At 41.6% G+C, this 26611-nt stretch overlaps 1 protein-coding gene across 1 annotated transcript in view; it reads right to left on the bottom strand.

The window, feature by feature from the left end:
* The window catches only part of NETO1 (neuropilin and tolloid like 1), a 110195-nt gene that overhangs the window by 61787 nt on the left and 21797 nt on the right, over window positions 1–26611 (bottom strand). The window lies entirely within an intron of this gene.

Raw genomic sequence — 26611 nt, 5'->3', positions numbered from 1 at the left:
AAAGACTACATTTTACATTAAAGCCACATAAGTGGAAAAATTCAAATTCATAAGCTACTCTAAAAAATTTTAAAGAGGCTTTCTGATGTATGGATAGTCCATTAACGATCATTTAATTTGTATGCAGACAATAAGAGAAGGATAAACGATCTTTTATATTTCAAAAAAGAATAACAATGTATGTATGAGAATTAAACTTCATAAGCTCCTATTTCTCATGTTTCACCTTCAGCATTACAATGCGCCTCAATGTGGGGCAATTAAACAAGGAGATTAACATGCGGCAAACCACCAGGCAGACTGGAAAGCAAAATCAATTACAGAATACACAGACCCGCTTTCCCCTTTGCCACCTTTACCTCTCTAGGCAATAGAACTCGGTGCCTCTTTCCACCCCGGCCCATTCATTCTCCTCCTGGTAGTGCCCTTTGTTCACCAGACATCTGACCTCCTTGCCACAGCTTTGAAAACATGTAGGATGGTGTTAACTTGACTGGGCCACAGGGTGCCCAGACGTTTGGCCACACATTATTCTGAGTATCTCTTTGAGGTTATTTCTGGATGAAATTAATCTCTGAATCTGTAAGCAGAGCAAAAAGACTGCCCTCGCTAATGTGGGCGAGCCTTACCCACTGATTAAGTGAATTCCAGAATAGAACAAAAAGGGAAACCAGAGGGGAGAGATCCCGCCACACTGCTGGGCTTAGGCAACAGTTTTCTGCCTTTGGACTCGAACTGAAAAACTGGCTCTTCTTGAGTCACGAGCCTGCCTGCTCTGGACTGTAACTGTGCCAGTGGCTGTCCTGGTTCCCAGATCGGTGGATACAGACTGGAGCTAAACCATCAGCTCTCTTAGGCATCTAGCTTGTGGGCTGTAGGTCTTTGGATTTCTCAGACTCCATGATCATGTAACCCAACTCCTTATAAATCCATACACGTATCAGTATTATATACCCTGTATATGTGTGTGTGTACTGATGGCACAGAGCCCTTCATGATCTGCCCTACATCCCTCTCCTGCCCACCTCCTGCCTAGGAAACAGCCTTAGGTCCCCCTGTGCTTCCTGATCCTGAAACAGCTTCCCCTGGCTGATGCGCACTACATCCGATCATTTCCCCAGCTCCTTACTGGTCGTCTCCTGGAGATGAGCTTACTTTGCCCTTTATGTCCTCCTTTTAGATAAATCAATAAACGTGTAGGAATATCTCAGAAGAATCATATAATATTTAGCAAGGTCTTACTATATGCCAGGTCCTGGGTAGGAACTTTAACATTGATGATCTCATTAATCCTCAGAGGGATACCTCTCTCGGAGGGCAGTTATCATCCTAATTTTTAAAGTTGAAGAAAGTGAGACCTCAGGTTACCGAGAGGATTGGCGAAGATCATGCCGCAAACAGGTGGCAAAGCAGGAACCTGAGTCTGTAGGCAGAGCCCATGGTCTTATCTGCTCCACAGTTAAGGTGGAACATACTAAGATTTAGTATGAAGGAATTACAGTGGGAGACGTGTGAGGCAGTCACAGGGCAGTTAACTCACTGCCCACCTCAGTTACCTCCTGGACTTTGCCCTGCTGGCATCCTGTGAGTCTTCTAAATTGTCCCCGTGGAGGTAGAGGAAGAGAGGGGAGGAGTGGAGGAGCTGACATTCACTTGCAGGGATCCGATCGAGAAGGAGTGAGCCCCTGAGGGGAGAGGGGCAAGGGTCTTTACCCAACGCTGGGTTCTCACAGCTGCCGGGGAATTTGTATGTGACCCACAGACACAGAGAGGATGGCAGGAGTTCTCTGAGGGCTCGGCTAGGACTCCAGTCTCAGAGGCCGGGGGTCTGGGTGGGGTGGGCACCAGGGGGACTGTGGCGCACGAGTGAGTCAGTGGACTGGAAGAGGGGGCCTGACTCCCCTAGGCTCACGATGCCAGGAGGCTGCAGGCTGTCCAGGGTGCTATGGAGGCGAGCCAACCAGGGGACAACCGAGAACACTGTTCAGATTGCAATGGTGACAGCTGCATGCCACGGCACAGAAAATGACAGCAGGACCGCTGCCGCCCTTATGTCCCCTTTGCAGGACGTGGGGAAATGGAGCAGAGAGCAGAAGCCATCTGCAGAAAGTACATCAAAAAGAATTGGGCAGAATCTTGAATAGGACTTAAAAAAAAGAAAGAAAGAAAGAAACCTCGCCGGAAGGTTGACAACCGTCAAGCACAACTGTGACCTCAGAGTCCAGAACATAATTTTAGTTATGAAATAGAGTGACATTTTTCTACCCCTGAGTTTTATGCATCTTGTAACTGCAACGTAGAGAATAATTGTGCTACTGTTACCAAAACAACACGGACTGCCAGAGGAAAAAAAGTTGAAGACTCGTGAAGACTTCCATGGTTCCGTCAGCTGTTTTATAAATTACCAAATTTGCTTACACTGTCAGGTTTCTGGAAGCAAAATCAGCAGTAGCAACAATTTTCCAGCCTCCCTCCCTCCAAAAAAAAAAGGGATATTCCAAAGAGCTTCTAGTCCATCAATAAGTTTTACTGGAACATTCTATGCCCACTCATTCCTGCCATATCTGGGGCTGCTTGACTGCCACAAGGGCAGAGCTGAATAAATGCCACAGAAATGGTGTGACCCCAAAATATTTACGCTCTCGCCCTTCACCAAAGAGGAGCTTAGCAATGGAAGAACTCCTATCGAAAAAAAAGAACCAGTAGACGGATGTATGGAGGAGTAACTTTGTCTGACTATATTTTTCAAAGATCACTCTGGCTGCTATGTGGAAAAAACTCTTTTGGGAACAAGGGCTTGACTTTATTATACAATTTTATGTCTGTATTACAGCATTTTGTTCTACAGTAATAATGTTTATTCATCCTGAACTTCTAATGGATTAGATATGAACTTTGAAAGTGGTAGAGTTTTCCAGTTTGTTTTCATCTCCGTAAATATAGTTCTCAGAATTCCGAACATTTAGCGGGTACCCATGCAATAATTGTTAAAGAACTAATGAACTCAAATCATGGGCAGGGACGTAGCTGAAGGTAACTCTATTTTTAATTATATTTCCATGGCGTTCTACTATTAATGTGTTGCTTTTCTCACGAGGTTTTTGTGAGCCTCAATGTTAAAATTATGATCTCAAATTGAATTTATAATTACCTGGCTCTGTATACTTGGTACAGATGAATTATATATCCCTTTTGAACAATAGCAAATGTTCTGAGAAATACTCATTAACTACGGAGGACGTCATAAGATGAGAATAGCTCTGAAGTATCTATTTCGTTTCTTGGACTAGAAAGCAACTTAAGTGACCATAAAAGAGATTTGGGATTAAAAACAAAATTACATCTTAATTTTAGAAAAATAGAACAAGAAAAGCTGTCAAATGTTCTTGTGGAAGTTCTAACCAGTAAGAAATCTCCAGCCGTGGACTCATAAGCCGATGGTAACATCCATGGAAAGAGATCAGAAGTAGATGGTTTTCTTTTAGTTAATGTCTATCTTTTTATATTCCTTGATTTTCAGCCCTCCTGCACGTAGGCAGGTATATTTTAAGGTAAGGTGTGTTTTTGTAAGTATTATGGTCCTGACATTTTTCCTTAGTGGAATCCACTTCTCCCTGCTTTGTTTTCTTAACTGGAGAGTTTATTCTATTTACATTTATATTGATTAGTAAAGCATCTGGGTTTATTTTTACAACCATATTTTGTGTTCACCTAACCCTAGTTTTTTGTCTCATTTCCTTTTTCTTATTTTCCTGTTTTCTTTTGATTTATAAGATTTGTTTCCCGTTTTATTCTTTGATGGTTTGGAAACGATAGACTGTTATCTCTGTAACGTTAGTACTTACTATTTTGTTCGCAAATTTGTGAGTTATCTATTTCATGGAAACTTTCCCATATTTGTAAAGGCTCAGTAGTAGGTTGGTAGAATTTTATATTTAGTCCTTTTATATTCTCTTGATCTTTAATATATTCATAATAAAATAATTACAGCAAAATCTTGGTTTGCAAGCATAATTCGTTCCAGAAACATGCTGGTAATTCAAAGCACTTGTATAACAAAGCGAATTTCAAGAACCACAGGGTCAGTTGTGATCATGTGATGTTCGGCATCGCGTACTACTCGTAGTGCAAGACATCGCTCGTCGATATCAAGTTAAAATATATCAGAAACCTTTGCTCATCTTGAGGAACATACAGAACAAGTCACTCGCAATCCAAGGTTTTACCATATTTGAAAATAACTCTGAGGGCTTCTGTGTCTTGTAATACTAGCGATTGGGAGTTCTGAGAAGCACCACACACACGTATGCACACACATGCACCATGGACATGTCCACACACACACACATGTGCACGCACTCATGCAGACACACTTCCCTAACAGAAGTCCTGCCAGTCACACTTACGGAGGCTTCACCGGTCTCGGTAGGCACAAGCGGTCTCAGCCCCAAACAATCCTAAAACCAACAGCTGAGCCCCTCTTATGCTTGGATCCTGGGCTGGACTAGCCGTCAGTAGCTGGGAGAAAAAAACACCTGGAATCCAGAACAGGCAGACAGATCCAGAGGAGGAGGGAATTCGGGGAACAGGAGTGTAGGAAAATGGTCTGAATGTCAGGGCATCCTGAAACAGGTGATCTCTGATACGTGGTTCTTCCAGCAACACTTCTGTGGGGATTTTGAACTTTGGAAAAGAACACAAGGAAGCCAGGCCTGGGCACCTTTTCTGTACCGACACTTCCGGGGGTATCCTGAAATGGGACTTGTCCAATGTTCTCTTCTGCTACGGGGAGAAACAAAGCAGAAGAATACCGGGTCATCCTTGGAGGAAAGTTTCCCCCAAATTAGCACACATTAATGGGAATAGATCTAAAGAACAAGAGCTTACAATAAAAGGGGGGATCACTAGAGTTTGGAGTCATCAAATACAGAATATACTTTTTACGGATATGTGTGCAACATTTTCAGGAGTGGAATCTTCAAAACTAAGCGGACAATAAGAAATTATAAAAAAATACAACAACAAAGAGATCAAAAATGGAATTTCCATATACAACGTTGTTGAAGAACAGAATTGACATTTGGCAATATTTAAAGAAAGAATAGCTACAAATTCCTGAGAGCTGGTGAAAATATGCAGCCATTGATCTCAGAGGTAGAATATCCTCCATGGGAAAAAAAAAGAAACACAAAGAAATCCATGCCTACAGACATGGCAATGAAATCACAAAGCAGAAGATGAAGAGGAAACCTTGAAGAGGCAGAAAGAAAGGCCACGTCAATTAAGGGAAGTGACAGAATGATAGCAGACATTCCAATGGCAAAAACACAAGTCAACAGACAAATAATATCTACCAAGAGCTGGGGAAAAATACCTGTCAACCTAGAATTGTCAGTGAGCAAAAGGATCTTTCAAGGATGAAGAGGGAAATGAAGATATTTAGAGAGTAAGTAAACACTGAGGGATTTGATCTCTAAGAGCTTGGTCTTAAAGGAAATCTTGAGGTAGTTCCAAAAGCAAAAAAAAAAAAAAAAAGAAAAAGATCCAAGAACAGTCGCAAATGCAGGAACGATCAGTAAACAAAATGGTAACAAGGAACACTCCACATTTTCTGATCAGAATACAATTTAAGTGAAAAGTTAATGGCAAAAAATTAATTTCACTTAGAAGTTGAATACTGCCATTCGTGCAAAAAAGAAAAGGGGGAGGTCAAGAGATTTTAAAAGACTTACTGAATGGTAGTAAAAGGCACCAGGTATGATGACCGAAATAAGAGGAGAGACACAGCACACACCATGTTCATTAAACACAACACTAAACATACGAACGATGCTAGCTCTCCTGGAGTCAATCTACAGACCAACAAAAACCCCAACAGCGATTTTCTTTAATGAAATGTGACCAGCTCATGCTCTCTCTCGCTCTCTTTTTTGGTGGAAGAATATAGCATCCAAGATAACTAAGACACTCGAACAAGTTACGAAGTCGTACTACGAGGTCATTTGTTATTATCATCACTGCTAGATTTTCAGTTCTAGCCCATTCCCAACACACCTGCCGTATTCAGGTCGGTGAAGCCGAGATGCGGATTTGAAAATCCAGCTTCTACTGTAGTGGTTAACACGGACCTACGTTTATTTTACCCTAGCAGATGTTTACTTTTCGAAATACAAGCAAATTATTTGCTCCTCTGCCGGAAAGTTGACTAAGAAACAAATGCAATGATAAAAACAGAATGGAACAAACGGTTTGGCCAGTTTCTCTCAAACCCTGCCCGCACCAGGGCGCTTTAGTTGGGAACAAAAGAGCGCCGCTCGCTGTCCTGTTCTATCACATCCTTGCAGCTCTAAAGGCAATATGTCCATATGCAGGGATAAACGTCGCCGCGCTCCAGCTTGAGCCTAAAAGACATTACCTTAGGATTGGCCCAGGCAGGGCAAGACATTTCTGAATCTATTTGAAGCGTACCCACAGGGGGAGTAAATAAATCTCACTGCAAGAAAAGAGAGACTTCAGGGCGCACATATCAAGAAGACGGGTGACTCGGAAGGTCATAGTGTATGTCTCTGAGATTGCCTCAATGCAGTCTCCAGATCTACACACGCAGCTGAAACCAAAGGAAGTACCAAAAAACCTAGTGTTTCATCATGCCATCATATGCGGAGTATAAGGCATCCAGGGACTTGGGAGAGCACTGTGTTGGCGGAGGCGAGAGAGGGCGGAGGCGGTGTTGCTAGAATTGGCAAAAACGAGCTGTCGGCGTCCACACTCTCAGCAGCCTGGACGGTGTCCGAACGTCAGCAAGGGTGGCTGCAGCGAGGTGGGAACCAGAGACATCGCTAGCACCACGTGTGTCTTCAGAAAACTACTGTTCTGTCACCTCTACCGGGCACTGGAAGGGACTGGCGCATCTAAATAAGGATCCCAAGCAAGAAGTAATAAATGTGATGAAAATAGCAAGGGTCCCGGGCTCTGAGAGTTGGCCTGCAACCCCTCCCTGAGTCGGTATAATAAGGAAGACTGAGGAAGTCTTTCAGGAGCACATTTTATTTTGGGGGTGGCAGGGGCCGGGGGGCAGGTGGGTTTCACCAGGTAGAAGCCAGGCATAAGGAAACCTATCTTGAAGCTAATCCCTTGTGGAAACAAGATCTGCATAAAGAAAGGACAAAAAGTGCAATTTAAAAGCATCCCCTTGACTCTGCACCACCTCTCAAACTCAACCACCTGCCCCCTCTCCCTTCTTGCCATCACACTATTGCTTTCACAGACAAGGTTCCGGGGGCGGGGGTGGTAGTGAGGTTCCTGCACTCCAAGTTCCAGCCCTCAGTGTTATCCATGGCTGAGTTCTCAGCAGTCTGAATTCTACCTTAACCACCGGGAGGACACTGTTTTTAGTAGGAATATCAATAACTTCTTGTAACCTTAAAATCGCATTGATAATCATATTCCATTTTCTCCATCGCAAACTGACGTGACTTGAATACGTCTCTTTCCCTTGGTTTCCAGGACCCCTACTGTCCCACCTGAAGCTCCCTTTGCCCTGACACCCACTAGCCACCCTGTTGACTGTTGACTTTTGGCCCGTCTACCAGCGGCCTGCCTCATCCCTTGCTAGTATATCCATTCAAATGTTCTGTCTTTATCTTTCTTGGCATTTCTCTGATGAGCAATGCTGTCCACACCCATGGTTTTTACTACCAACTCCATGCCAAGACCTGACAGGACGCCCCTGGCTGGATCGCTTTGTAATGTGAAACTCTGTTCAAACACAGGAGCAACAAACAACAATGAATTAAAAATGATCTATTTCTTCAGAGACTTGCGGGCTGGTGTGTCAGATAACAAAAGACACCGGATTACTCCACTTCCGTATTTCAATGGCATCTCAAACTGAAGTAATTCACTGTCTTCTCCTTACATATATTCAGAAAACATATATTATAGGGGCACCTGGGTGGCTCAGGCAGTTAAGCGTCTGGCTGCTGGTTTCAGCTCAGGTCATGATCTCACGGCTTCGTGGGTTTGAGCCCCCCATCGGGCTCTGCGCTGGCAGCACAGGGCCTGCTTGGGATTCTCTCTCTCTCTCTCTCTCTCTCTCTCTCTCTCTCTCTCCTCTCTCTCTGTCCCTCCCCCAGTCATGCTGTCTCTGTATCTCTCAAAGTCAATAAATAAATAGACTTAAAAAAAAAGAAAACACATGCTATAAATTTTAAGATCATCATAACACTAGAAGCTACATCTTTCCTGTTCACTTCCTGTGCTACCACTGGAACCGATATTCATTCACCTGGACACCTTTTACAGCGTCCCAATTCATAAACAACTGCAGCCTCTTCCAATGAACTATCTTGTGATCTGGCGGTGTTTCTGTTTCAACTACGCTCACATCCATATATAAAACATTTTGGTGGTTTCCACTGTTTGGTGACTAAATTCAAATACGTTAGCGTAGCAAATATGGACTTTCATCTTGGATAACTTTTCCAAACACATCACTCGTTATGTTTTTGTGCACAGCCTTTATTTCAACCAAGCCAAATCAACTGCAATGTCTTTGGTAGAAAAGCAAAGATAACGTCTCTGTCTTTGGGCATTGCAGTCCTAGAGCCTGCAAGCCTGGTTCATACCTTCCTCACAGTGATTCTTCTAAATGCCTCGAGATCAGATACGGTGTTATGTCCTCCATGTTTCTCTACCACTTGGCGTCATCAGAGTTCAGGGGGTCTTACTTCCTAAAGACTACATGTTACCTTTATTATGACATATCACATTGTACCCCCTCTCGCCAGGGAGGGTATGAGCAGGTTCTCGGTTTTATTTATTTGTTACCTCCGGTGCCGGGCACATGAACCAATAAATAACTGACAGATGAACCAGGTGATAGCTTTAAAATGTCTGCTAGCTCTCCAATGTGCTTATTCTTAACTTTGACGCAACGTAGAGTGTTCTGTAATTATTAGAAAATCAAATAAAAATGCGGTCCCTAAAACTCACTTAAAAATATTTCACGACATCACAGAAATTCCAGGATGACGCAAAATATTTTTAGGAGAAACACTACTGTTTCCATGGTTAATAAATCTGAGGCCTGCAATTAGAGAGATTTGCATCACCCTCATAAAGATCAGGTTTCATTCAGGGGAATACAAAACCTTCAGATTTTATTTACTTATATTTATTCTTCAGGAACGGCCCCTTCTAAATCACACTGCAAAAGAATTAAGAAATAGCCGCATAGTCTTCCTTAGGCTTTTATGAACCCATACACTGCACTACGCAGGTCTTAGAACTCTGTCTCTGGAGCTCGTGGGTAACATCTGGCAGTTAATGTTTATAAGTCCTGTTACGCAACATCTTCTGGCTTCCTAGTGTCATCCAAGGGATTGATGTGTGACTAGACTAACCTAATATATTCTGCCTGCTGTTCTCACTTCCACAGGCTGTTAGTAATGCATAGGCTCATCTATGGTTTATTATAATTCAGTCTTCCATTTAAAACTTTACAGTTCTGGTGTTTATACGTGTATTTTTACTGATGTAGTAGGGTAATAAAAGCTGTTTTTAATACTGCTATATTTTTGTTAGCAAGTGATACTATGCTATTCGATTTTCTAATGTATGATTTACAAGGCTGGTATCTTGAAACTAAAGTAAAAGTAAATAAAATAAAATAAAATAAAATAAAATAAAATAAAATAAAATAAAATAAAATATTAGAAATACTCTTGGATAGTGTGAACATTGTCTAATGTACATAATTATTATTAATTTTAAAAATTAAGTATTTATTCCACTTTATTTTCTTTGGTCATAAACCCATAATCATTGTGTATATATTGATTCCAAAACCCATGGTGGGCACTGAATAAGATACAGCCTCAGAACAAAGGATGTTAAACCTACCTAGGAATATTTAACACATCTACATGCAATAAACACTATTACCAAATGTGGGGGTAGAGTCCATAAGGGGAATGGTACAAGAATTTAAAGCAAAGATAGGTCACCAAGGTAGGAAGATTTAGGAAGAAATACTTTATGAGAGAAGTAGAACATTTTCTCTCAACAGGGTAAAATGCAGGGAGAGCTGCCCTCGTGATGATTAATGGTGAGGAATCTGAGAAAAACATGGCAAAGGTGGTAAAAAGCTTCTCAGAGTAAACAAAAAGTTACTGTATTATCACACTTCCCTTCCTTCAGTTCTGTTTCTTCGGTGGCCATGACAACCACCAAGTTAATTTTGATATATAAAATCAAAACAGGGAAAAATAAGACAGGATAATCACTGATTGAATACACAATAATTTGTAGGTTGCACTTAGCTTATGACTAAAAGATCCCACTAGAAAAATGTCTTCCTGCTCTGGAGACAGATCTAATCATGCTTCTTGCCCAAATATTCATTGAAGATTCAGGTGTTTACACCAAATCTGGAGAAGAATAACCATTGTAATAAATGCTTATATTCCATACGATGTTCTGAAAACTTTGCATGCCCCTTACTTGTTAAATTGTCACTGTAACCTGATGAGCTTAATACGGTTCCCACTTTATAGGTGAGGGATCTGAAGGTCTCCAAAGGTCACCTGGGTACCAACTTGTGGAGCCGAATTTTAACCAGACTCTCTGAGGTGAGACACTTCCTTCTGAACCACAGCTTATATCCTGTTGTAGCAAAATCTTTAGCAAAATCTTTAGAACACCAGTTAAAAGGATCTAAGTATGGGTGACTTTGTGCCAGATCTTTAGTATTTATTATTATCAATGTTCACATAAACACAGGCTATGCTAGGCAATAAAACATGGAAAAAATATGTGGACCCGAGCCCCAAATTCTATTTTAAGTTATATGATATTTTTAAGTTAATCAACTCTTCTGAACATAATTTCTTTTTTTTTTTTTTTTAATTTTTTTTTCAACGTTTTTATTTATTTTTGGGACAGACAGAGACAGAGCATGAACGGGGGAGGGGCAGAGAGAGAGGGAGACACAGAATCGGAAGTAGGCTCCAGGCTCTGAGCCATCAGCCCAGAGCCTGATGCGGGGCTCGAACTCACGGACCGTGAGATCGTGACCTGGCTGAAGTCGGACGCTTAACCGACTGCGCCACCCAGGCGCCCCTGAACATAATTTCTTTATGAGTGATACAGAAGTACTGAAGAAAACTTAGTTGTCAATTTCATTGACATTGTTGTTCAGATCATAACGAAGTTGAAGACAGAGAAAAATCTGTGTTTTCTAACTCATTAATGTATTTATGTGCTTATTTGTGGCCCTGAAATCATCTCCAACTTTCTCATTGACTAGAGAAATGAAATATTATCTTGAGTTTTTACTGGTATATTGTTTGAGTGAAAATATGATCAATATATGGCAATGCTCAGGTACTGCTGGTAAAAACTAAGGAAAAAGAATGAAGGCGTAATTTTCAAGCTGAAGAACTCACAATAAGCTGGGCGGGCAGTGTGGGGAGGTCACTACTCTACCATTATAATAGAAAGATCACAAATGCCAGAGTAGGGATAAGCATTAACTTTATAAACTTTTTATAAAGTACCTCACAGGAGGGTGGTCTTCACATGGACTTTAAGCTAGGAGTTGGAATTTGCTAAATGGAACTTTCTAGATAGAGCAACAGTGTTGTCAGTGGCACAACTGGTGGTCCATTGGGTGTTCTGAGTGTGGGTCAAGATGCCCAAAGTCCAGCCCTGGGGCAGTTGGAGATCACAAAACATGTTATATGTTCTGCTAAAGAGTTTCTATTTTATTCTGCAGGCAGAGAGCTGCCAATAAAGGACTTTAACTAGGCCAGCTTCAGGATCAGGTGTGAATTTTAGGAAGCCCATTCTAGCAGATGTTTGGGTATTATGGGACGGGTGATCCTGAAGTAGGAACACAAGCTCAAGATCTGTTCTAATAAGCCAGGTAAAAAAAAAAAAATAGGAGCGCCTGCAATTAGTGTTGAGATGGGGTAAGATACAGATTCAGTAAGTCGTCAGAAGGCATTTTTGCAGAATGTGGGGGTAAAGGAGAGGGAAGAATGGTGGGGAATCACAATTCGCTGCTCGATGGACCACGGTTGGCAGCGTCACGACCCCAAATATGAAACGCAGAAGGAAAACATAGTTTCCTGAGAAGGACATAAGGACATTGCTGAGTTTGAAGAGGAAATGGGGCAGGCAAGTGAAAACAGCAGTGCGTTGGGAAGTAAACGGGTGAGGAGGAGATAATACTTGAAGTACATTCTTCCATATGTTGACACTATAGCTAATGTTTGGAACACAAATGTGACTCACTTACTTCCTTATGAATCTCACAGTTTAGTGGGAGAAAAATTATGTAAATAGGTAATTACAATGCAATGTGAGAGAGCAAGAGAAAGATATAGGTGCTTGTGCGCGTACGTGTGTGTGTGTGTGTGTGTGTGCGTGCACACACACACACACACACACACACAGACTGGAATGTAATGTAAGGATTCCTCTCTGCCTTGAGACTGGAAGAGGGAAGCTGAAAAGAGAAAGCAATTACCCAGGAGGCAGTATTTAGAAATGATTCCTCAATGTTCTCACCACAGAAAAGAAATGATAACCACGTGAGGTGATGGAGGCATCAGATAAGACCATGGGGGTCATCAGTGATCAAAGTAGAAGTGTATCAAGCAATGCAATGTATACCTTAAACTTACACGACGCGTATGTCCCTATAAACCAACAAAAGTTTACCAAGTAGACCTGAGAGCCAGAATAATCTTTTTAAATTACAGATAAAATTATGCCACTCCCATATTGCTAAACTTTCAACACTTACTCATTTTCTTAGGACTTAAACTAAAATGGTTATTATGTTGTTCAAAGGTAGGCGTAGACTTGTTCCGACTCCCTCACCTTCCACGACTTCATTTCAGTGAGAGATGAGGACTTAGTGAGTAGGAAAGAGAAAATCAAACGTGTTTCATACAACGTGGACTTGAGTTTCTGGGTGAACCGTAGTGCTGTTGAGCAATCACAGAGAGAACTTGGCTCGGGGAACGTTCAGCGTGTGCTGTTCACCGGGGGTGTGGAGCCAATGAGCCCAAGTTGGGACATCAAGCACAACGTCTAGCATACATTTAAAGGATGCCTAGTAAGTAGTTCTGAACGCAGAACTGGATCTCCAGGGAAAGTGCAGTAAGACAAATGAAAGCATACCAAGTCTCCTGGATTAAGAATAAACAAGCATTGCGTTACCCAGTAAAGGAACAGTGGACTCGGAGTATTGTTCTTCCTTACTGTGAAGATATCTGGAAGTGTCATTTGTCATTTTAGGTTACATAGTGAGCACTGCATAGGAGTTAGGGTCTGACCGCACGGGTCTTTAATTTTTCTGCTGTAATTTGCAAACTGACTGGTGCTGGGTACATTTTGCAACTTTCGTTAAGCTTCCATTTTTTCTTTCTAATAGAGGAATACAAATACCTAACTGATTTGCTAGGTTTGTATCTATGAGGCTCAAAAAAAAAAGAATAATCAATCTTACTTTATTTTATTTCCAACTCTAGCCTTTGACTGATGGAGAATTTCCATTCCCTGTGAGTAAACGAGAGCTTGGGAGGCTCCTACAGCCTTTTAATTTCTAAGAAATTTCCTGCTACTCTCATTAAGACTCGATTTCTTGATATTTCAGCTGTTGAAAATCCAATAGTTGTGCACATCACCAAAACATCATCTCTCCCCCATCTCTGTCCCTAACACGTGTCTCTACGAAAACCCTGCAGAGGGAGAAGGGAGACAGGTCCTTCTTTCTTCCTAGTTCCTTCACCCCTCCCGTCCTCTGCAACTGTCTGGCTGAGGGGCAGGTTAAAGGAAAAGGAGAAGTTCATATGTTTAGCTGTTGAAATCTGGAGCCCTCTCTTGACTGTTGATGAATCGCTGTGAAAGGGAGGCGTTTAATTTAAAGAATGGTTCTCACGCAGAGGTCACAGTTTCCTGAGCAGTTTGGACTCTTCTCCAACTTATCCTCTTTGATCGTTCCTTGAAACAATTCTTGCAACTCCACTAGATTTGGCCTCCCTCACATGCCACCTGGCTGGGCAGGGACCACCCGGCCCGGGGAAGCATACGTTCTCGCTACGCCAAGAAGGGGGAGTGCAGGGGTGACCCTCTTCCCTCCGAAATCTCTGCTTCCATCACAAGCTGCTCCAGCCAGACTCTAGCCTATGAGGTTCTTCAGGTAGAAAGCAGACAGCATTCCTTTTGCTTACATATGCTCCAAACTCCTGGGCACAGGGGTCCCAGAACTCTCCAGTCACCCTGGGCCAGTTCATCCGCATGTGACAAGGTCCTAGCCTCACTTCCTGTGGGAACCCACAGTTTCTAAGACTGGTTTTCTTAGAGAATCCCCAACCAGTATAAAAATGCCCCTACTCTGAGACGTTATGGAGCTTCAGGTTTCTACTTAGCAAGGACTGTTGGCAAGTTGTGGGTGAAATACAAACCACAATCTTGGTCACTGAAGTTCCGTGGGAAAGATCCAACAGTTGTCTTTAGGATTTAAAAGTTTTTCCTGACCTATTTTTCTCACCTGTAAGGTTCTGACTGCAATTTGCAGGCAACAGGAAAAAAATTATATCCTGTTTTGTCCGCAACAACGCTGAAGTTCTTAGGGTTGTCGTGGAGGTTAAAGGCAACAATGCAGGAAGGACCCAAACGGATTCGCCTATTGTTACTATTATTTTTTTCTACTGTTCCGCCAAGTACTGACACAGGACCTTTAACAAATGGACACTTCTGTTACTATAATGTCAAAAGGGAGTAAATAAAATAATTGCCTTATTGCAGAGCTCTTGTATTGATGCTGTGTATCACGGAATTCTGCTGGGGATAGGAAGTGAAGGATCTGAATCTGTTGTCTCCTTATTTGAATAAAAAGAAACCGTGTAGAATTTAGAGCCAGCAGTGGTGGCTGTCATTGTCAGCCCCTCCAGTTCATGGGACCTTGGCGTGTACAAGGCACTTAACCGCTCGCCTATAGACTGAAGGTTTGTGCCCCGCCCCCGTCCCGACCCTAGATTCCTTTACTGGAAACCTAATCCCCAAGATGATAGTATTAGGTGGTGGGCCCTCTGGAATGGGATTCAGTCGTGAGGGCAAAGCCCTCGACAATGGGGTCAGTTTCCCCTTTAAAGGGACCCCAGAAAACTGCCTTTCCCCTTCTCCATGTGAGGACACCATGAGGAGGTGTTGTCTGTGAACCAAGAAGTTGGTTCTCACCAGATACTCAATACGCCAGTGGCTTGATCTTGGCCTTCCAGGCTCCGGAAGCATGAGCAATAAACTTCTGTTGTTTATAGGCTGCCCAGTCTGTGATATTTTGCTCTAGCAGCCTGAACGGACTAAGACATGTTCCAAAGTTCAACCTGCTCCTCTATAAAACAGAGGAACAGGGGACACGATGCAAATTTGTTTTGCAAACTCAGGCGATCAATGTGGCTAAAACCATTTTTGATGGCATAGGACTGATTCTACAATTTTAGAATGTGAGAGCTCCAACAGGCTTGGATGACATCAAGTTCTATGCACTCCTTTTATAAATGAGCAAATAGAGACCAAAATGGATGAAGAACTTGCCCAAGGTCACACGGCGTGCTCTCAGTCCAGGGCCCATCGGACCTGGGTGTTACGTAAGTGCCTTCAAGGGGAGATAACCTTCCCTCATCTTACCAGAACACCTCCAATGCCTTGAAAATGCCTACTTCTTTAATTTCTTTTCACACACAAAAAAGTACACACTCTCCCTAAGGGATACAGAGAGTGTAAACAGAGAGATATTATCCACATTAAAGGAACAGAGAAGGGGGAAAGGTTAATTTTTTTTCTGAGGCTCCAATGTCCAAGCATATTCAAGAAAGGTTATTATTAAGCTATTTCTGTTTTGAATTCAGCCATAGCCCTTTGCATTCGCCCTGACCGCATGTGTCTGTTTATGTCCCACTCCTGGAGGACAGTGACAGCCTCTGTTATCTGTCATTTCCTGTGCCTAACACAGAGCAGGTGCTAAAGGAGCACCGGTTAATGAGTGCCGTCTATGAGCAATGGACCTTCCATGCCCTCAGAGCCAGAAGTTGTTTCTTTTCCTGCAAACTCTTCCCACTTTGTCCTTCTGCCTATAAGGTGTAAGTTGCCATTTAAAATGCAGGTTGCCCTGTCTGGGTGAGTGCAATTCCTCATCCGTAGAGACTAGTTTATAGGGCCATTCTCCAGCCAGGACAGGAGCTCAGAATAAATATCTGCCTGAAAGAGACACCAGGTCGGATTCTAAGATGAATTCTCCACATGGACAAGGGGAGGGAAGCATGGCAGATGGAGGCAGGAAAATGCAAAACTAAAAGCTATGAGCGGACTAAATGCAACTCTCCTTCTCGATGCTCAGCTTTTGCCTTTTATTCTCACAGGAAGCAAGAATGTCTCTAAAGTAGGCATCTTCGGTCTAGTAACATTCCACTTCTGTGTGTACAGTTATTACCCTAGACCTGGAAGCCATTGAACATAATATCAGAGAGCCAATTAAAGGCACGCAACCCAACAAATGCATTTTTAGGTGCTGGTCCAGCATTTCATATTTCAAGGATCATTCTTCTAATGATACAAGCAACAGGGGAATAATTACTGAGGATGATTTAGAAAGATCTCAGAAAGTCTACTAGCGGCCTAAAAAAATTTTCCACAAACGTGCATTATGTAACCCCAAAAAGGAATCTGAGTTTGCTCCAACAGCAAATTCAAAGGTGAAGGGGAAAAAAAAAAAACAAAAAAAACAAGGAGCTTCTTAGAAATTACACTCTGGGATTTCACCAGTAATATAGCTATAAGACCGAGACTGATGTCAGTTTAAAGGAAGGTAAATTTGCTGGTGAGATCGGTGTTTGCTTTAGGGGTTTAAGGGCCGAATGGCGGACACAAGATGTGGTCACAGTGGGACAGTAATGAAGGGCTTGGTAGACACAGGCAGAGCAGATGAAAGGTGACTGTAGTAAGGTTAACATCAGGTTATTAACTACCTTTCACAGTGTGCCTGCTAATTCTTAGAGGCCAGGGCAAGGAAGGAACCGTTTCCCAAAGAAGGGTGCCCCCTCCTCACCCCTACCACCAGCCTACCTTTAGGGAACAAGGGTTGTTGGTTCTTTAACGGGTGACAGCCTCCTGTTTTGGTGACAGTTCTTCTGGCTGTTGTTTTGATCATCAAAAGGATGGAGGGGAGGGACTTGGGAGGGAGAATCTGAATCAGACTTACTGAAAGATACAATCTGAGCTAAGGGAGAGGAAAAGAGTATTTGGAGGGGAAGTAGATACTTCAAGAAAACATTTAGGAAATCGGCTTTTTGCTATCCGAAATAATGACCCAACCCAGCTCCTTGGAAAACCTTTAGTAAAATTTGCACTGCGGATCAGTGACTTTGCCGTGATGTTTGTGGCTTGGGTACGGAGCGACGAAATGGTTTCCAACAATCAACGATCAGGCCTGATGCGAGAGAAGCTGCAAAGTGTCCTATCAATTGGGTTACACATAGATTATCTTACTTAGTCCTTGCAAAACTGGATCAAATAGTCATTATAAGAAGCGCTTGGCGGACAAGAAATCTCAAGCGCGGGGGGCTAATGGTTTTGTTTTAATTAGTAGCCGGATGGTATCCTAACTACAGCGTAAACCCAAGCTCACCAACTGCCCAAGACTGTTGTCAGATTTCCCAGATGTAAAGTCTTAGCCTCAGCCCGGCTGGCACAAAAGCTGTGTTCTTCTAACTGTGTCACAGGGCACTCCCACCTGCCACCACTAACAGGGGCTGTACCACTTTTGACATTCAGGGTCAAGAAAGTGCAACAGACAGAAAACATATGGAGCACTCTCTGAAGTTTAATAAAAAGGGAAAGCTGATTGAGGCTATTTTCCCACTTAATAAAATGAATAAAATATAGAGAGCAAAGGTTTGGAAGGGGAAGGAAGATAGTTTGTACTTGTAATTTTTCTCTAAGTTTGAAACCGCTGCACAACTGTCTTGCAAAGTACAAAGAAATATAAAGCAGCACCTGCAGAGGGAAATAAATATGGCTGAAGTCCATTATTATTTCAGCATTTGAAATTGTCATTCCCTAGATTTTTACTAGCTGACAACACATAGATGGAGTGAATTAGCCATTTTCTATGGCAAATATGCATTACAATGTACTTGAACAATATGAATATTATTTTTAGGGGCTTAAAATGAACTCATAACATAAATTATAAGCAGTGATATTATTATTCTTGATTACTAATATTTGTGACTAATATGATGATGATGATGATGATTATGCCAATGATGTTAAAATGTTATAATTACAATTTTAAAAATACAGGGCAAATGTTTTGCTTAATTATGATACAGGAGGAAAATACTGCTGTTGTATGAAAGATGTTAGACTCTAATGAAAAGAGAAATTCTACGATCACCAAAAACATCTCAAAACTCCACAATAAAATTACAAAGGGTGAAAAAAAATCAATATTTTTGAGAAGTTAAGCCCTGAAGCAAATACATAATTTGTTGACAGTGGGGACTAATACCTAAATATATACACTTCTTGTATCCAAGTCTCAGCTTTGCTAGGGAGATGACCTTGAGCACAATATTTGAACATTTTTAATCTTTTTTTTTCAAAAATCCAAGAGAAGAATGCCAATGATATAATACCTGTAAAAATCAAATGGGATCATGCAAGCAAAGTGCTTTGAACAATGCCTGACATATAAGAGGAACTCAATAATTCATTATTTTTATTAAGATGGATATCTTATAATAAGATAGTAGAAAGCAAGAATCACCACCTAATTATACCATTATTTCATTGGAATTAATTTTGAATGACTGCATTTATCATATATTGTTATGCTGGATAATGTCATAGAGAAATCTGGGAGGAAGGTGTTTTACCTAGTAAAAAAAAAAAACAAACACTTTTCATAAGAAAAAAGCTATTTTTTCCTGTAAATATATAGGATATATATATGAGAATATTTTGCAAAACAGTTCCCCATTTTAGCCCAACCATCTAAATTGTAGTCAATGCCATTTTACATTGTTACAGCTTGCAATCGTAATCAGTGTAAATCCCAACAGAGAAAATCAAGCAACAGATAAAGTAGCAAATACTGGCTGAATAAGAAGAAAATAACTCAATGAAAAGAGAAAAGTGACTCTTTTCTTTTCCCTTTTCCCCGCCACCATACCCCCCATTCTGTTAAGCTGGACCAAATGTATTTCTTCGAATCTTGCAGAACACCTGCAATCATCCTCATAATAGAGATAGTATATTTTCAAAAGGAAATATGAACAAACGAGGTCGCTCCTAAAAGGAAGTACGGCAAAGTCATACCAGAAGAAAAACCAAATGTCATTACACCTGCTCATCTAATAGGCACCATGGCTCATGTCTACCTCCGCACCTTTCAGACATATCCCAGATAAGTCTGCTTTGTCTAGCCAGTCTCCTAGAAGTACTTCTCTCCATAATTCAGGAGGAAGTCCCTACCAGTGGGAAAGCTCCAAGCATGGGACAAAAGAAGTACTCTTCCCTTCCTTCCTCCCAAAATAAAAACTGTCCCTCAAGTCCATCTATACCCACAGACAAACTGGTTCCAGTTGATAACCTGCTGAAACTATCCGTAAGAAAGAGGTCAGGACTGAATACCATCTAACATTCCCAAATACTCAGTTTTGTGTTCTAATTTGCCTTGAGGAGAGTATCGGCTCAAACTCATCTTACGTTCCACTTTAATATGAGGATGTCAGAATTAGATGGGGTTCTGCGCTTAGTTCCCTGATCAGCTGTCTTCACCCTCCCTGGCCTGCCAACAGCGTGTGCATCGCGTCCTCAAGGACACCACGCTGGTATCTCTCTTTGGATACCTTTAAAAGCAGACGTACCGTTTCCTATAATTTTAGTCTCCAACATCAGTTATGATACAACCCATCACCGAATCACGGAGGATAGCGACCTCGGTCATGTCCACGGCTCTCACTCACGCACACCTGATGTGTCTCTAAATCTTACTGACTTCAAATTTGCTCTTCCGTTATAGCGTTCCACACATTACTCCCTTCTTGGCTCTCGCAATGTCCTACTTGCAATGCCTGCATTGTGTTATCTTCATTTTCTGGTCTTCTTTTCTCTCTCTACTCCATCCATCCGCTGCGATTCGATTTAAAATAGTAGTACATTTCTCACTTCTCCTGAAGTTGTGTTTGTGTCCATGGACACAGCTTACAGAGCCTTCAGTATCCGAATCAGATTATTCTGCTGATCTCATCTCAACTCTTCCGCTTTCCAAGTCACACGTCCACTTTCTGAAGGGTCTGGAATACCTGCTATACAGTTTACCAACTTTTCCGTACCTGGTGTCTTACCCCTACCTTCTTGGATTACTCACCTCCCCTCATTCACTCATTCATTCAGTAACACATCTGGGTATTTCGTTCATATAAATGTCAGTGTCAGTGAATGCTAGGCGCTGATAAGGCACTGGAAATTTAAAGGGGCACACCAAAGTTCTTCCTTTTAAGAAGTTGGATATTAACAGAGAGAAGGAATGTTGCTGTAATGAAGACTACAGGGGCATGATGGAGCTATGGCTCACGTCACGTCGAGTGGCTCCCCTACTTATCCATGGCATTCATCACATTGGGTATATTATTTCTCAAGTACACCGCAAGCTCCATGAAAATAGAATCTGAATCTTAATCTCATGTCTCAGTATTTAGGATAGGGCACGTGTGGACCAATTATGGGTCAGTGTCAGTAATCTTTTATTGCCGTTGAATTAATCTGTGAAATAAGGAATAATGAAGTAATGAACCAGGGGTTTAGATGTGATCTTGAGGAGGATCACGCCATGGGAGAAGTAATGTCAGTATTTTGACGGTATCCTTAGGTAGCAAAATCTGTAATGATAATGGGTCAGATGCTGATCTCATGAGGACACTGCAGCTAAGAGATTAAGCAAACTGCCAGAATTTGAACTCAGATAATAGTCTAGCACTATGACCATGTTTCGTAAAACTGTTTTGTGTGTAGACATACATGCAAGTTCATATGCTGTATGAAATTATGAAAAAACTGATAAAAATGGATTTAGGAAGAAATGGAAAACTAAAGACATATACAAATAGACTATGGCAATGATTTGGCATATTGCTAATAGTCTTTGAAAGGAAATGAGTAGCTTCCGCTATATTTTAAGAGAAAGACCCCAAATAAATTCTTTTTAGTTCAATATGTATTAAAATGACAGCTTCAATTATTAGTAATTTTTTTTTCCCTGATGAAGAAATGTAAGTTACATTGAAAACAGTTTGAAACCAGAGAGGAGCTTCTCTAGAACATGGATACTTTTAGGCATAAAGGAATATTTCATCCAAAGATAGTAAGAAAAACATACCAAATCACATTTCTAAAAAATTTGACTTTTACTTATTTATTTTGAGAGAGACAGACAAAGCATGAGCAGGGGAAGGGCAGAGAGAGAGGGAGAGAGAGAGACTCCCAAGCAGGCTCCACACTGTCAGCGCAGACCCCCACCTGGGGCTCGAACTCACAAAACCATGAGAGCATGACCTGAGGTGAAACTGAGAGACAGACACTTAATCTACTGAATCACCCAGGCATCCCATACCAAATCACATTTTTTGAGCAGCTTTACCTTAACAGAACGTTGGTTTTCATTGTGGATTACTTTATGTTCTAGAATAGAACATGTAAGTTGCTGTTAAATGAAAAACTGTATCTAATTCGAGCTCGGCAGCAAAAAGCTTAGCACCATGAACATAAATGCCAACCCTGACATTTCGAACAGAAAACTAACTACCATATTTATTTATATAATTGCTACATTTCTCCTCTATTAAGGGTTCATAAACGGTTCAGATGGAAACAGTATCTGGATTTTTTTTTTCTAGAAAATGTGGAAGGAAACCAGGATATAAATTAAATAAATAAGTAAGTAAGTAAGTAAATAAATAAATAAATAAATAAATACGGATGGGGCCGGCAGGTCAAGAAGAACAATACAGAGCCCAGAGACTCGACAGCCTAGAGAAGGGGTTAGGTAAAACGAACTGGGAGACACATTCGCCAGGGAGAGGTCAAGGAAAGAGGTACACAGCCACTGCAGGTAAATGGAAAACAAAACAAAACAAAACAAAACAAAACAAAACAAAACAAAAAAAGCTAGAAAGACTGGGTGATAGACAGAAGCAGAGGAAGAATCCAAGAAAATAACAAATAGTACAAAAGGTGAAAGTTGTCAGCAAAAAAGAAGCATGGCTGTATTACTTTTCAGATGATCGTTTTCTTCTTAATGTAAAAGGGAGATAGAAATACACTTTGCAAACTATCGTTAAAAGGAAGTAAAATACACATGCATCCAAAACCGGGAATGCTTTTCTCACCAGTTAACCAATGATCTATGGCAGAAGGTCTCTGCAAAGTTGAATTCACCGCAATGCCCAGGAAAACCCTCAACTTCGGGCTTTACCCATCATCGTCATGACAACCGTCTTCTTTCCTAGTTCCATCAGCACAGCCACTGGCCTTTCTACCAATTCCACTTTGTTTGCCCGCCAAATCTGCTACACTTTCCCCTCTGACTGCATCAGCAGGCGTAATGGCATCTGGGGTGGTGTTAAGGTAGTACCGATTTCTGTATCACTCTTCTCTCTGAATCACTTAGAGAACCTCCTTGGGGCTTTGAAGTGCAAATTTCAGAAGAGACGTTCCCAGGGAATAACACAGTCTTCTGATTTGGGTTATGATCAACGGAGAACAGGACAGAAGTGACATATTTATGACTAATACGTCTTCCTGCTTAAAGAAGTCAAATTTCGTTCTTTGGTGGGTACGTGCCTTGCTGATGGTGGAGAGTCCTACTGGATTATAATCACTCTGTAATTCTTTGTGGTAGTCTAGTGGAAATGAAGTGTCTGGGAGTCGCTGGGAAGGGAAAATGCCATAAGGATGTACTGAAGCAGAATTTCAAGCATCTCAGCACAGCCGTGGAAATGGTGGGAAGCCGGCCAGCGGAGCAAGCAGGAACAGACAGCGCAGCCCTTTTGAAGCAGAGACATCAGGCAGATACACCGTGAAGAGACAGAGGCTTCAAGAGGGCCAGGTTCTACAAATAGCTATTATTACCACCAACAAAAATACCACCATCCCATGCACATCTTTGGGAAGGGTTGCAAGTCATTATTTTGTTGGGGATTCAGCCATATTTATGCATAGAGATGGCATTCACATACACACACACACACACACACACACACACACACACACACATATGGATACATCCACATAAAAACAGAGTATCAATTCGTGTGTAGGAAAGTCAAGCGGAAAGGCTTGGGTAGTCTGCATTTTGACCAAAATGTATTTTAAAATTTTGAACTGATAGAACCAAAAAGTACTATGTTCTTCATCTCGACAGTGAATTCTTACATCGCTTACTTACTTCCTTTCTTTCAAGATTTTATTTTTAAGTGATCTCAGCACCCAACATGGGGCTTGAACTTAACAACCCCGGGATCAAGAGTCACATGATCCTCCCACGGAGCCAGCCGGGCGCCCTCCCTTGCGTACTTTCGATATCACTTCCCAAATTCCAAAACACCTTTTGAAAAAATTAGTGACATGCTAAATTATTGGTTTCCTTTTGCTCCCGTAACAAATTATCGCAAACTTAGTGTCTTCAACACATATTTCTCATCTCATAGCTCTGGATGTCAAGTCTGAAATGGATCTTACTGAGTTAACATCAACGTGTTGGCAGGGCTGTGTTCCTTTGCCGCACGCTCTAGGAGAGAATCCGTTCCTTGCCTTTCTCAGCTTCTAGAGGATTCCCACATTCCTTGGCTCACGGACACCTTCCACCTTCAGAGCCAACAATGGCCACTTGAGTCTTCCTCATGAGCATTATATCATTCCAACACCAATTCTTCCGCCTCCCTCTTCTGTGTGGAAGGACCCTTATGATTACAGTGGACCCATCCAGATCATCTGAGATAACTTCCCTATCTTTGGATCAGCTGATTCGCAACTTTAATTCTGTCCACAACTTTAATTTCCCTTTGCCATGTAACACACCATATTCTCAGGTTCCAGATTTCTGGATGTAGACACCTTTGTGGGCCATTATTCTTCTTATCATGGTCTAGCTCGTGGCCCACCAAGATTCAAGCCCATCCCACATGCAAAATACATTCATCCCATCCCAAGACACCCAAAAATTTCAGCCCATTATAGCATCAACTCAAAGTCCAAATTCCAGCAGCTCAACACCTGCATCATTTCAGTCAGGTATGGATGAGGCACTGGGTATACATTCTATCTGTGAACCTTGAACTCAAGAAGAAACATCTTACTCGTTCCAAAAACACAATGGTGAGGGAGACATACAGTAACATTTATAGACATTTCTTTTCAAAAAGATAGAAAATGAAAGGAAAAGGAATTCCAACAGTCCCAAGCAACCATGAAATCCATATGGAAAATTCCACTTGGCTTCAAGGGCCTGGAAATTATCCTCTGTGTTTCTTAACTCTACCTCTGGGCTCAAGGCTCCATGCTCTGGGCTTGGGGCCGTCCATCTGAATCAACCTTCCTTTTTCATGGAAAGTAGAACGTGTGTAGCTGAGGAGTTTTATCAGCCCGTCTCTCACTTGTAGATATTTGGGGAACTGACCATTTCCTTTCATCTCATCCCGTCTCAAGACCTGAAGTTCAAGATGGCACCGTTTCTGCTGATGTAACATTTTCAACCACCTCATGGGTCTCCTGTTTATTCACGAGATTCACTCTATTAGCCAAGAGTCTCCTCCACAGGTCTTTTCTAGATAATCCCATCTCTATTTTTGGCTTTGCTGAGATGACTGAAGAGATTTATGAGTCACACACTTAATCATTTGAAAGAGCCTTTTATGAGACTGAATATTTTGATGTTTTTATCTTTCCACAGGGTTAGCAAAAGGTTGCCCAGCCATACCTTCGTTTTTCTCCCTACGGCATGTTTTTCCAACCCCATCCCAAGATGCCCTAAATTTCAATAGGCAGTGAATCTCTTAATTTTGGAATTGCTCCTAACCTAGCAAGTCATTAAGCCTCAATTACTTTTGGTTTAAAAGTTCGTTCTTGAAACAGTCTCTTCCCTCTTGTGTTTTCCTAAAGCACGAGAAGGAAGAAACCAGGCTGAACCTTCAACACTTTGCTTGGAGATCTCCTCAGTTAAATACCCAAGTCTTGCTCTCCATAGGACCCCAGGACACAATTCTGCTAATCTCTCTGACTCAACACGACAAGAAATTCTATTCCTCCTGTTTCCAAGGACACCTTCCTCATTTCCTTCCGAGTCCTCAAGATTGGCACCTTGAACATCGGTGTTTCAACCAGCAGTTTGCTTATGATGACATACGTATTCGTTAAGGCATATATGCTTTATGTGCAATACTCTTCATTTCCTTGTGAGTCCTCCTTGGCCAGGTTGGAGGTCAGGTTGTTATCCATGCACCTCTTAACAGTCTGTTTAAGGCAGGAGAAGCTTTTTCTATCATGCTTCTCCTCAAAATTCTCCCAGCTTTTGCTCACTGCCCAGTTGCAAAACCACGTCCACATTTTTTCAGATGAGTTTGTACAGCAGCATTCTACTCTCAAGCATGAAATCTCTATCTGTTTCCACTGCTGATGTAACAAACTACTATGAACTTAGAGATTTAAACAACACAGATGTATTGTGTTACAGTTCTGAATGTCAAAAATCGAAAATGAGTCTCACTGGGTTGAAATCCACGTGAGGGCAAAGCCTTTTTTTCCTTTCTGCAGGCTCGAGGGGAAAATCCATTCCTTGCCTTTTCCAGTTTCTAGAGGCTCCCACACTCCTTGGCTGATGGGCCTTTCCTGCACCTTTAAGGCTGGAAATGGCATTGGATTCTTTCTTTCATCACATGGCTCTGACACTGACTTTTCAGCCTCCCTCTTTCACGCTGAAAACTTTGGTGATTATACCAGGCCCTCCCAGATAATCCAAGTTAATGTCCCTGTATTAAAGTAATCTTTGTATCCTTGATCCAATCTATTATCTTGATTCCCATTGCCAAGTAACCAAATATATTCACAGATTCCAGGGATTAGGTCATAAACATCTCTTTTTGGAGGGAGGAGGAGATAGGGACATGACTCTCTACTACAGTCTATCTGATTTTTGTTTTCTTATAAACTATAAACTCATTGTATGGAAGATAGAGCCTTGCATATACTGAATTTCTACAGGTATATGTATCTTAAGATACAAGTATATGTACATATACAAGTATATGTACATATACAAGTATATGTATCTTATATTTACTGCATTTTTACAGCACATTTGCTGAATAAATGTAACGGCAAATACAGCCTGGTGCAAACTGTTATTCTGTGCATTCACTCCAAGAACAGCTGCATGAGGGACACCTGGGTGGCTCAGTCGATTAAATGTCGGACTCTTGACTTTGGCTCAGGTCGTGACCTTAAGGGTTCGTGACGTTGAACCCTTGGGCTCTCTGCTGAT

Source organism: Lynx rufus, unplaced genomic scaffold, assembly GCF_022079265.1.
Source record: "Lynx rufus isolate CCGP_SWC_20201006 ecotype Redwood Valley unplaced genomic scaffold, mLynRuf1.p SCAF_20, whole genome shotgun sequence".
NCBI classification, from domain to species: Eukaryota; Metazoa; Chordata; class Mammalia; order Carnivora; family Felidae; genus Lynx; species Lynx rufus.
This window is presented reverse-complemented; position numbering and strand designations above follow the sequence as displayed.